At 47.9% G+C, this 12,829-nt stretch overlaps 1 long non-coding RNA gene across 1 annotated transcript; it reads left to right on the forward strand.

Annotated features, from left to right (window-relative positions):
- Positions 1-1,686: 1,686 nt before the first annotated feature.
- On the forward strand, positions 1,687-4,998 carry LOC308480973. The gene is made up of 3 exons (XR_013988374.1): positions 1,687-1,750; positions 3,422-3,474; positions 4,956-4,998. It is a non-coding gene; the product is annotated as an uncharacterized lncRNA (long non-coding RNA).
- The last annotated feature ends 7,831 nt before the right edge of the window (positions 4,999-12,829 follow it).

Below are 12,829 nucleotides of genomic sequence, written 5' to 3' on the forward strand. Positions count from 1 at the left end.
AAAAATCGGGACACATCGCCCGGGTGTGTTGGGCTCGGCAATCCAATCCAAGAGCCCCAGGTCCCGGGGCCCAACGCACCAAGGCAACTCGACGGAGCTCACGGACTTCCAGGTATACCAGTTGCCCCACCCCAACGTAGAGAAAATTTATGTAGAGGTACAGATAGAGGGGGCCCCATGCCGCATGGAGCTTGACACGGGTTCAACTCTATCCATAATCTCGGCAAGGACCTTAAGGAAACTGTGTCCTACTGGGGGTCCCAAACTCAGGCTGGCCCCATTCACCCTCCGGGACTTCCAGAAACGTAAGGTCCCCACAATGGGGGTGGGGACCTTCAGGGTGCAATACCGAGGGCGGACGCAGCAACTGGACTTGCTTGTGGTCAAGGCCCCCTACATTAGCTTACTGGGATTGGCATGGTTTGGACCACTGGGGCTAGCCGTCACCGGGGTGAACCACACTAGCTTACAAGTGGACGTGGACGCCATATGCAAGGAATTTCCGGGGGTTTTCGCTGGGAAATTGGGACAGTATACAGGCCCCCCCATTGCTCTACAGCTTGACCCCGCAGTACGACCAGTCAGGCTCAAGGCCCGCCGGGTCCCGTTCGCCCTGAAACCCCGTACAGACGAGGAATTGGACCGGCTCGTGGAGCAAGGAGTGCTGGAGCCGGTGCCTAATGCCCCCTGGGAAACCCCAATCGTCACACCCGTCAAGCATAATGGTTCGGTCCGCATCTGCGCAGACTACAAATGTACCATAAACAAGGCCCTCACGGCCCATGCATACCCAGTGCCAGTGGTCAGCCATGTCCTTGCCACCCTGGCTGGGTCGAAAATTTTTGGCAAGCTGGACTTGGCCCAAGCATATCAACAGCTGCCAGTAGATGAGGCCACAGCAGAGGCACAGACGATTGTGACGCACAGAGGAGCGTTCAGGGTAAAGCAGCTGCAATTCGGTGTCAGTGTGGCACCAGGCATATTCCAGAATCTAATGGACTCTCTCCTTAAAGGGATTCCTGGCAAGGACTCACCTTATTTTTTTATGACTGTAAGTTGTTTTAAACTGTTGTTAATGTTTGTGTTTTAGCTGGCTTTTGAAAACCTCCTCCTCTTCTTCTTCTTCTTCCTCTTCCTCCTCCTCCTCCTCCTCCTCCTCCTCTTCTTCTTCTTCTTCTTCTTCTTCTTCTTCTTCTTCTTCTTCTTCTTCTTCTTCTTTGCACAGAGATCCAAAGTCCCCTCCCCACTCATTAACGCAAAGGTCAGCATACTATAATATCAAGAAAAGATAACGCCGCTTTCTGGCTGATGTTTCCTGCAATAAATGAAGCAAGAGCTGGATATCATGGGAATATAGGGTGAACTTAAAAATGGAAAGCATAATGCTGGTGGTCAACAAAAGAGGTTTAAAGACTGTCTCAGGGCAAATCTTAAAAAAATGTAGTATAAACATTGACAACAGGGAAACACTGGCCTGCGAGCGCTCCAGTTGGAGAACAGCCTTGACCAAAAATGTCATGGGCTTTGAAGAGACTCGAACTCAGGACACAAGAGAGAAACATGCTAAGAGGAAGGAACGCTTGGCAAATCCACACCGTGATCAACTCCTGCCCGGAAACCAATGTCCCTACTGTGGAAGGCTGTGTGGATCCAGAATTGGCCTCCATATTCACTTACGGACTCATTGGAAGACAATCTTACTTGGCTACGAGTGATCGCCAAAGAAGAAAAAGAATAGCGTGAAGGTCAGGTAAGAAATAAATAATGATGAAAATAATAGTAAATAATAGTAATTTTGACCAAACAGCAGGGAAAGAAAGGGTTAAATATGTCCCTCCCTCCCTCCCTCCCTTTTTTTTTTACCCTCCCCACCCAGGTTCTCCACATAATCTGTACCCACCCATAGCTGTTGTACCTGGTAAACGAAAGCTATCGGAGGGGGGGGATAGCACTGGAAATATGAGTAGAACCTACACCTGTCCTATCCAGTGGAGACTGGCCTATTAGGGCAAGTAGGGCACTGCCCCACCAACTTCAGTCTGTCCTGTGCATAACTTAACGGAGAAGAAGATCATTAATTGGTTCCACCTACCATTGCGACGTGAGGGGTGCTGTGGGTTAAACCACAGAGCCTAGGACCTGCCGATCAGAAGGTCGGCGGTTCGAATCCCCACGACAGGGTGAGCTCCCATTGCTCAGTCCCTGCTCCTGCCAACCTAGCAGTTCAAAAGCACATCAAAGTGCAAGTAGATAAATAGGTACCGCTCTGGCGGGAAGGTAAACTGTGTTTCCGTGCGCTGCTCTGGTTCACCATGTCATGATGGCCACATGACCCAGAAGCTGTACGCCGGCTCCCTCGGCTATTAAAGCGAGATGAGCGCTGCAACCCCAGAGTCAACCACGACTGGACCTAATGGTCGGGGGTCCCTTTACCATTGGCTCTGGTGCCACCTACTGTTGACCTCCCTGCCTTCTGTTCCACCTGTCCCAATGAGCGCCATCCTCTGCTCGTCCCCTGGCTCATAGGATATAGGACATATTATTTAGAAGAAGAAAAAATGGGATGTGGGTGGTGCTGTGGTCTAAACCACTGAGCCTAGGGCTTGCCGATCGGAAGGTCAGCGGTTTGAAGCCCCGTGATGGGGTGAGCTCCCGTTGCTCGGTCCCTGCTCCTGCCAACCTAGCAGTTCGAAAGCACGTCAAAGTGCAAGTGGATAAATAGGTACCGCTCCAGCGGGAAGGTAAACGTTTCGCCAGAAGCGGCTTAGTCATGCTGGCCACATGACCCGGAAAAAGTGTCTGCAGACAAACGCTGGCTCCCACAGCCAGTAAAGTGAGATGAGCAACTCAACCCTAGAGTCGTTGACGACTGGACTTAACTGTCAGGGGTCCTTTACCGTTTTATTTAGAAAAATAATATTGATGTAGATACAGATGTGCATCAAGATTGTTGACAAAAAGCCACTGACAAATTGCATCTTGCAGCTGTGAAGCAGACCCTGAAATACCTCTTGATTCAACTCCCAGGTTTTCTGTGCAAATAATTTTCACATCTCCACAGAATAACCTGAGTAACTGGAATGTGGTGTGGCCCTTGGGGCAGATAAATCTGTCTGGCAGATCTACTGTGATCTGTGAGGATGCGGAGGAAGACTCTGATCCTACAAAGCCAAATTCTACTTTGACAACAGGAGATTTTGAGCAAGTTTCTGCCTATATTTTATTGGTGGGAGACTAGTCATTTAGCTTTGCTGAGGTTGCTAAATCCTTGCTCTCACCTGAAAAATTCAAAATGGATTCTGTCCTCCTGATTTAATAGTTAGGTTAGAAATATAATGACAACAACAGCAAAAATCTATGAAGCCAGAAATGATAATGGCAGGTTTCAATTATTGTGATTGGTTTCTTTTTTCTTTCCCAGACTTGTTCAAGTTCTTCACATCTGAGGAAAACAGAATCTAAAGATATTTCAGTGTAAGTACAGCATGTTCCCCAACTGTATTTTGACAGCTGCCAGGTTTATGAATTTGACAAGTGATGCTAATTACATGCAATTTGAACATGCTGATTAGCAGAAGTGTTTCTCTCCCCCCCCCACACACACCAATGCATGGTAAATTCCTAGAGTGGCCCTCAGTGATCAACAAATTGCCCCTTAGGGTTAATATGAAGTCTCCACAGAGTAAAGCACTAGGCATGGTGGTTGGTTGGTGGGGGTACATGGAAAGGAATTGAAAATAAAACTACCACTATATTAACGCCGTTACAGTGGTACCTTGGGTTAAGTACTTAATTCGTTCCGGAGGTCTGTTCTTAACCTGAAACTGTTCTTAACCTGAAGCACCGCTTTAGTTAATGGGGCCTCCTGCTGCCGCCATGCCACCAGAGCACAATTTCTGTTCTCATCCTGAAGCAAAGTTCTTAACCTGAAGCACTATTTCTGGGTTGGTGGGGTCTGTAACCTGAAGCGTATGTAACCTGAAGCGTATGTAACCTGAGGTACCACTGTATACAAATCTATGGTATGACTACAATCGAAATACTGTGCTAGTGGTCACCTCATAAAAGGATATTGTGGAGTTGGAAAAGGTTCAGAAAAGGGCAGCTAAAATTATCAAGGAAATGGGGGAGCCATTGTCCTTATCTTCAAAAAAAGGAAACAAGTAACTTGACATGGATACCAGGAAAGGCCCTAGAACAAATAAGTAAGCACTTAGAAAAGGATCCTGTGTATACTATGATCCAGCATGGGTTACTAAAAAATGCCAGATGAATCTCTTTTCTTTTTCTTTTTGATAGATTTACAAGCTTGGTGGATCAGGGGAATGCTGTGGACATAGTGTATGTTGATTTCAAGAAGGCTTTTGACAAAGTCCCCCATGATATTATCATGAGGAAGCTGGTAAAATGAGGGCTGAACAAGGTATCTGTTAGGTGGATTTGTAATAATAATAATTTTTAAAAAAATATTTATATCCCGCCCTCCCCACCCGAAGCCAGGCTCAGAGCGGCTAACAACAGAAAAAGTAGCACTGTTTCCAGTGGTACCTCGGGTTACATACGCTTCAGGTTACATATGCTTCAGGTTACAGACTCTATACAGTTTTGGGGAAGGTAAACTAGATATACAGTTTATAAAGAAAAGTATTCTAGAAGTAAACTACAGAAGGGGATCATATGATATCAAATTGCTTAATTTCCTCAGGTTTTGTCACATAGCACATTTTCATTAACAGCTAATTTAGATCATATACAAATGGCATACTCAGGCATATCTCAGAATCTTCTTCCCACTAACGAGAAGTGTTTGCCATCTGCTTACTTAATGAATTAATTGTCTGGCCGATACTCAAGAAACCAACTTGATGCTAACTCCACTGGCTATCTACCATCTCATATCTATTCTTTCCTTTTGGTGTAAGATTGTAAACTGAAGATTGCCTCTCATCTTCCAGGAAACTTGGACGACCTCACAGTCCTGTATCCATATGGATGTGCTATTAAGATGCGGATCGTTTGGGCTTGTGGGTGAGGGGTACTTATGTATTGTCAAAAGAGGAAACGCATCACCAAAAAAGAAGGCGGGAGAGGGCACATATTTGCATAAGATTTGCATATGGTAACTTATATGTGTAGATGTAAATATTACTGTAATTCAAACAAAAATAGCAGGGGAGACTGTGAGAGAATAGAGGGCAATAGAAAGGGACAGGGGCTGGCTCTACCCATGTTTGGCTCTGATCCTGCCCATTGTTGGATGTATGGGCATGCAACCCATAAGGGAATGCAGCTTTTAACAGACATATGAGGTTGCCCACCCTGGTGTAGCTTGCCTTGTTAACTACCAGTAGAGTTTGTTGTCTCCCACAACTCTTTCTGGGAAATCAGATTATAAAGCCTACATGCCACTGTGCTCTGGAGCTGTATTGCAAAAGGAACTGGATCAGTTTTACACCTCCCTGAACTGCCATGTCAACAAAATGATTTCATTTGGGGCCCCACAAATCCATGGCGGTTGGAGGATGGATGGCGGCTAACAGATTGAGGTTGAATTCTGGCAAGACAGAAGTACTGTTTTGGGGGAACAGGGGGCGGACTGGTGTGGAGGACTCCCTGGTCCTGAATGGGGTAACTGTGCCTCTGAAGGACCAGGTGCGCAGCCTGGGAGTCATTTTGGACTCACAGCTGTCCATGGAGGTGCAGGTCAACTCTGTGTCCAGGGCAGCTGTTTACCAACTCCATCTGGTACGCAGGCTGAGACCCTCCCTGCCCGCAGACTGTCTTGCCAGAGTGGTGCATGCTCTGGTTATCTCTCGCTTGGACTACTGCAATGTGCTCTATGTGGGGCTACCTTTGAAGGTGACCCGGAAACTACAACTAATCCAGAATGCGGTAGCTAGACTGGTGACTGGGAGCGGCCGCTGAGACCACATAACACCGATCTTGAAAGACCTACATTGGCTCCCAGTACATTTCCAAGCACAATTCACAGGGTTGGTGCTGACCTTTAAAGCCCTAAACGACTCAGCCCAGTATACCCGAAGGAGCATCTCCACCCCCATCGTTCAACCCTGACACTGAGGTCCAGCTCCGAGGGCCTTCTGGTGGTTCCCTCCCTGCGAGAAGTGAGGTTGCAGGGAACCAGGCAGAGAGCCTTCTCGGTAGTGGTGCACGCCCTGTGGAACGCCCTGCCATCAGATGTCAGGGGAATAAACAACTATCTGACTTTTAGAGGACATCTGAAGGCAGCCCTGTTTAGGGAAGCTTTTAATGTTTGTTGTTTTATTGTGTTGGGAGCCACCCAGAGTGGCTGGGGAAACCCAACCAGATGGGTGGGGTATAAATAATAGATGATGATGATGATGATGATGATATTGATATTGATGGCAGTCTGTCATTCTGTTTTCCTCCTGTCCCCCATACGCTCTACTTTTCTGTGTCTCTGTCAACACTAGGTCAGTGGGCTTTGCAAGAAGTGAGGCGGTCTAATGTTGCCCGTGGAGCACTGAAGAGCTCCAGATTGTTTTGTAGTTGTTGTTAGAGTGGAGGATTAGAAGCTTCATTTAACTTTAACAAAATAATAACCCAATGCTCCATTGTGAGCAGGCTGCCTCCAGCTCCTCAGCGCCCTGCAGGCAACATTAAGGACAGCCTCACCTTGTGACATTAGTGGAGGACGTCCCCACCCAACCCAAAGAAAGCTCTGGGAAATCTAAGCTGGGTGTTGTGAAGTTGTTAAATGCTTTACAAGTGGGCAGGCAAGAGGATGCACCAGTTGGTTGAGTGGGTTTCTTACTTCCAAACTCCTCTTGTAGCTGTAGCGGTAACAACTGCAGAGGAAACAGTTTAGGGGAATTAATAGTGGAAGCCGGAAACAGGCAAGAATTTAATTATAATTAATGTTGCATTTTGTATTCACTCTTATATCTCGTGGGGAATCATACGTATGTCAATGAGCTAATCAATTTATCAACCAACTCCATAATCAGATTGCTACTCTTTGCTCTCCTTCCGTCATAGATTTCTCTGCTGCTAAGCAGCCTGGAAATAGAAAAGTGGTGCTAAATGAGAGAAATCGGCTCAAGTCCAAAGGTGACCTCTAGCTATTAAGTGAAAATACAAACACACCAAATTGGAGCAGGCTGATCTTTCCTTTCAAAGAAAGTGGGAGGGGAGAGAAAAGGAGAGGGTTTTATAAGGCATCCGAAACAAGACTGTATTGATGGTAAAACTTCTATGCGGCCAAGGTTTACCAAGCAAATCTAAGCCAAGATGACTTGAAGAATAAATCATGAGCTGCTGGCGTGAATGGCTTATCTTTATACTTCTGGAGAGCTGTGCCACTGTTAACTCCTTCACTGCTTAGGAAAGAACTGCAGTCCGCCACAAACATCTCACTGAAATGAATGGGGATTGCTCAAACATACAGGTCATATTGTAGTTTAAAAAATGGTTCACCCTATGGGTTTGTCAGGTGGCAAAGCTCCTAACGACCATAGTTCTATCCTTAAGCAGGAAGATGGTTGCAGGTGACATGAAAGACTTCTGGTTGAGACTGGAGGGTTACTGATCACATACCCTCCAACATTTCTCTGATGAAAATAGGGATGTCCTATTCCATAATAATAATAATTTTATTATTTATAACCCGCTCGCCTGACTGGGTTGCCCCAGCCATACACACACACACATACACACACACACACCACAAAACATCAAACATTTTAAAACTTCCTTATACAGTGGTACCTCTGGTTGCGAACAGGATCCGTTCCGGAGGCCTGTTCACAACATGAAAAGAATGCAACCCGCAGCAGCGCATCTACACACGTGCGGGTTGCAATTTGCTGCTTCTGCGCATGCGCATGACATCATTTTGCGTGTCTGTGCATGTGTGAGTGGTGAAACCCGGAAGAAACCCTTTCCAGTACTTCCGGGTTACCGCAGAACGTAACCTGAAAGAACATAACATGAAGCAAACATAACATGAGGTATGACCTTACAAGGCTGCCTCCTAAATGTTGTACATTTAGGATCCTGAATGCCTTGCGAGTTGAACATTTTGGCTCCTGAACGCTGCAAACTCAGAAGTGAGTGTTCTGGTTTGTGAACGTTCTTTGAAACCGGACTGTCCGATGGAGCTTCCGTGGCTTCCGATTGGCTGCAGGAGGAAAACCGCCCTTTGGTTTCCAAACATTTTGGAAGTTGAATGGACTTCTGGAATGGATTCTGTTTGACTTCCGAGGTTCCACTGCATAGTTACTTATCTACTTGGCTTGGGGGGTCGCATAACTCCTCATCCTCCAACATTTCTCCAGTGAAAATAAGGATACCCTAAGGAAAAGCAGGACATTCCTGGATCAAATCAGAAACCGGGACGGCTTCTGTAAATCTGGGACTGTCCCTGGAAAACAGGGACGCTTGGTGGGCCTGCTATCAGAACAGTGGTGTTGTATGTGTGCTTCCAGGCGGGTGGGCAAAGAACATGCAGGGCAACACAGGATATGCAGTTCTAGGACATTTTCAGAGCAGACGTAGTTATCATATGTCATCTGCTGGAGCGCCAGGGTAATTAATGGATCAGCCTTGCTCTGACACTGTGAGGCTTTCACATTTATGGGAAAAGCCATAGCTCATTGCTGGAGCATCTGATTTGCATACAGAAAGCTGCAGGTTCAGTCCTTGGCTTCCCCAGGTAGGGCAGGAAGGGATCCCTATCTAAAATCCTTTGGTGTGGGGGGCACTGCCACTTGGTGTACACAGTATTGAGCTAGAATTCTGGGGCCAGCAAACTTTTTCAGCAGGGGGCCGATCCACTGTCCCTCAGATCTTGTAGAGGGCCAGACTAGATTTTGAAAAAAATAATAATAATGAATTCCTATGCCCCACAAATAACCCAGAGATGCATTTTAAATAAAAGGACACATTCTACTCATGTAAAAACACGCTGATTCCGAGACCATCCGCAGGCTGGATTTAGAAGGTGATTGGGCTGGATCTGGCCCCCGGGCCTTAGTTTGCCTACTCACTAGCTAGTTGGACCAATGATCTGTCTCAGTATAAGACAATGGTCTGTCTCCTATGTTCATATAGTTGGTGTTGGATCAGCACAGAAGAAGGCAGAGAATGGGGGAAATCATCATGGCAGGTTACTGCTTTCCTTTTGACGAGATTCTACTTCACACCAGCAGTTTAAATAATGACCCTTCTTTGCAAGATTGTTTGCATTTCTAATTAAAAGCTAAAGATTGCCTTTCAGTTGACTGAAGATCTTTTGTTAAAGCTTTTACAAGTTGAACTTACACAGTCAGAGAATGTAAGTCAGCACTGCTAGGGATGGGAGGAGGAATTCGATGCAGTGTGCATTTAAAACTGAATGTCAACAATATGCAAACCAAACACAGCTCTCTGAAATTTGCCTGATATATATTTTTTTGCATTGCAGCTCTCCAGTCAAAGAGTGTTTATAAAAATGTGTCTATTAGGGGAGCATATGCATAAAAATGAAGACTTTTTGGGGGGCGGAGACATATAAAATGCATTGTGTTAGATAAAATAGCATGCAAAAAATGTGTGCGTTGGTCAAAACTCACTCTGAAAATATGTTCATTCAGAAAAATTTCCACATCTCAGAATTCTTGGTGGGAAATGTAGGTCCCTGCCCCATGGTAAATGGGTTGAACCCGAATCATTCCTCTCTCCATTTTGCCCATTCAGCCATTTTGACGCAAACTAGTGTTGCAGGAATTTATGTATAGGTTGGGGGGGGGGTCTCTCCAACAGATATCATGCACATGCAGCCCACTACCAAAATCAGCACAATCCCTTTTGTGACTTTTGTGATTTGTCCCCACAAAACACTTCATCACAGTGCCTGAGGGCCCTGCTCTTGCCACTTACCATCTGGCCTGGGGCGGGGCCTGAAGCCTCACAAGGACTGCTCTGCTGCTTGCCTCCCCTGTGTGAGTGCCTGAGGGCCCTGCTCCTTCTTGCCACTTACTATCTGGCCCAGGGTGGGGCTCCACAAGGATGGTTGCTGCCACTGATGCTGCTACTGCCCAGCAGGACCCGGAGGGGTGCAGAGTTCTTTTTAACATATTTTTATTATTATTATTATTAAATATTTTCCTTTCCCTTTAGATTTTTTATATATGGGGGTGGGATGGATGTTTGGGTGGGCTTGGGACTTTGTTAGATTTTGATGAATTTGTAATTTTTGCAGTTTTTATTTGTATTGTTTTATTGTTTTCTGGGTTGTTGTTTTTTGTTTGTTTTTATTGTTATAAGGTTTTATTGTTTTAGGCTGCGAAAGAATAACATTAATTGCCATCAATGGAGGCTACCATGAGGCCTGGGATTGCTACCGTGGAGGGGCGAGGGAGGTATGGCGGTGGGGGCAGATGTTATAGGCGAAGGGGATCGAGATATGGACACGCTCGTACCCCTTCCAATCTGCGCCCCATCCCGAGGGACGAGGGTAGGGTGAGCAAGGATTACTCACCTCCGTCACTGGTGCTGTGCAATGCCAGGTCTATAGGCAATAAAACCGCCACCCTGCGAGATTTCTTCACCTCGCAGGGGGTCGACCTGGCTTGTGTGACGGAGACCTGGGTGCGCGAAGGGGCAACAGTTACCTTACGAGAGATGGCGCCCCCAGGTTTCTCCGTCCTCCACCAGTCGCGGACTGTGGGCCGGGGGGGAGGGGTGGCATTATTAATCCGGGAAGATTGTCCTTTCAGGGCTCTACCATCACCATCGATCCCTGGCATTGAATGTGTTGGCCTAGTGTGGGGCTCCGAGGAGAGCTTGGTTGTCTGGCTGGTGTACCGGCCACCTAGCGCACCAGCAGCCACCCTGTCAGGCCTATTGGAGGCGGTGGCCGGCTGGGCCTTGGAGTTCCCTAACCTATTGGTATTGGGGGACTTTAACATCCATGCTGATGCCACTCCCTCCTCACAGGCTCTGGACCTGGTGTCTTCCATGGCGACACTAGGGCTCTCCCAGTTTGTTTCGGGCCCCACACATCAAGCAGGCCACACGCTGGATTTGATCTTTGGCGTAGGTATAGATGTGATCATGTCTCCTTCGATGAAGGTGCCATGGTCTGATCACTATGCTCTGAAAGCCAGGATTGACTTTCCACCCCCACCCTGCTTAGGTGGCGAGCCGATTTGGGCTCGCCCGCAGAGGCTGATGGACCCTGATAGATTCCGCCAAGCCTTGCGGGACCTTGCTCCCCCTGGCGACTCATTGACTGAGCTTGTTGAGGGCTGGAATACCCAGCTCCTGGCAGCCATTGATGAGATCGCACCTAAGCGCCCTCTGCGACCCCGCAGAAACCGGGCTCCCTGGTTTACCGAGGAGCTCCGGAAAATGAAGCGGGACCTCAGACGGCTAGAGCGAGTATGGCGGGGTGCCCGTGACGGAGCCTCAAGAACATCTTATAGGGCTTTTATGAAAACCTACGAGATGGCAGTGAAGGCTGCTAAGAAGTCATACTTTTCGGCCTCCATTGCATCCGCTAGCTCTCGCCCAGCACAATTATTTAGTATAATCAGGTCTTTAACGTCCCTTGAGGGACAGCCAAATTTAAATAACAATTTGACACACAGCTGTGAGGCATTTGCGAGCTTTTTTGCGGAGAAAGTCTTGTTGCTCCGCCATGACCTCCCGGCCAATTTGAATACAATAAAGGAACTGGAGGCCCCTCGACTGTCCTCGGGTCCAGTATTGGACCACTTCGACCGGATATCCCCAGCCGATGTGGACAGACTCCTCCGAGCTGGAAAGCCCACCACCTGTCCTCTCGACCCGTGCCCGTCTTGGCTGATTAGAGCATGTCCAGACGAGGTGCGGGCCCTCCTGGGGGATATCATCAATTTGTCCCTAGGCACGGGGACATTCCCAGGGGAACTGAAGGAGGCAGTGGTGCGCCCGCTCTTAAAGAAAACATCATTAGATCCTTTAGATCTATCCAATTACCGCCCGGTTTCGAATCTTCCGTTCCTGGGTAAGGTGATTGAGAGAGCGGTTGCTGAACAGCTTGGTGGGTTTCTGGATGAAACATCGGCTCTGGATCCATTCCAGTCCGGCTTCCGCGCTGGTCATGGGACCGAGACGGCTCTGGTTGCCCTAACAGATGATCTTCGTAGACAGCTGGATCGAGGCGGGTCGGGGCTGCTGATTCTTCTAGATCTGTCAGCAGCTTTCGACATGGTCGATCATGAACTTCTGGACCACCGCCTTGCCGACGTGGGGATCCAGGGCACAGTCCTTCAATGGCTGCGCTCGTTTCTCTCTGGTCGGGGACAGAGGGTGGCGCTTGGAGGGGAATTGTCATCGCGCCACTCCTTGGTGTGTGGAGTACCTCAGGGTGCGATACTCTCCCCGATGCTTTTCAACATCTTTATGCGCCCCCTCGCCCAGCTTGTTCGGAGTTTTGGGCTGGGTTGCCATCAGTATGCCGATGACACCCAACTCTATCTGTTGATGGATGGCCATCCTGACTCGGCCCCAGACACATTGACCAGATGTTTGGAAGCTGTGGCTGGATGGTTACGTGGGAGCCGGTTGAAGCTAAATCCTTCGAAGACAGAGGTCCTGTGGCTGGGACGGGGCGATATGGGATTGGGGGGACAACTCCCATCTCTTGCGGGGGCGCAATTAGTGCCAGCACCGTCCGTTAAGAGTTTGGGTGTAATCTTCGACACCTCCCTTTCCATGGAGGCGCAGATTGCAGCTATAACAAAGGCGGCATTTTTCCATCTCCGCCAAGCTAAGCAGTTGGCTCCTTACCTCTCTCGCCCTGACCTAGCCACTGTGATCCATG

Source organism: Podarcis pityusensis (assembly GCF_964106645.2).
Source record: "Podarcis pityusensis genome assembly, chromosome: 7".
NCBI classification, from domain to species: domain Eukaryota; kingdom Metazoa; phylum Chordata; class Lepidosauria; order Squamata; family Lacertidae; genus Podarcis; species Podarcis pityusensis.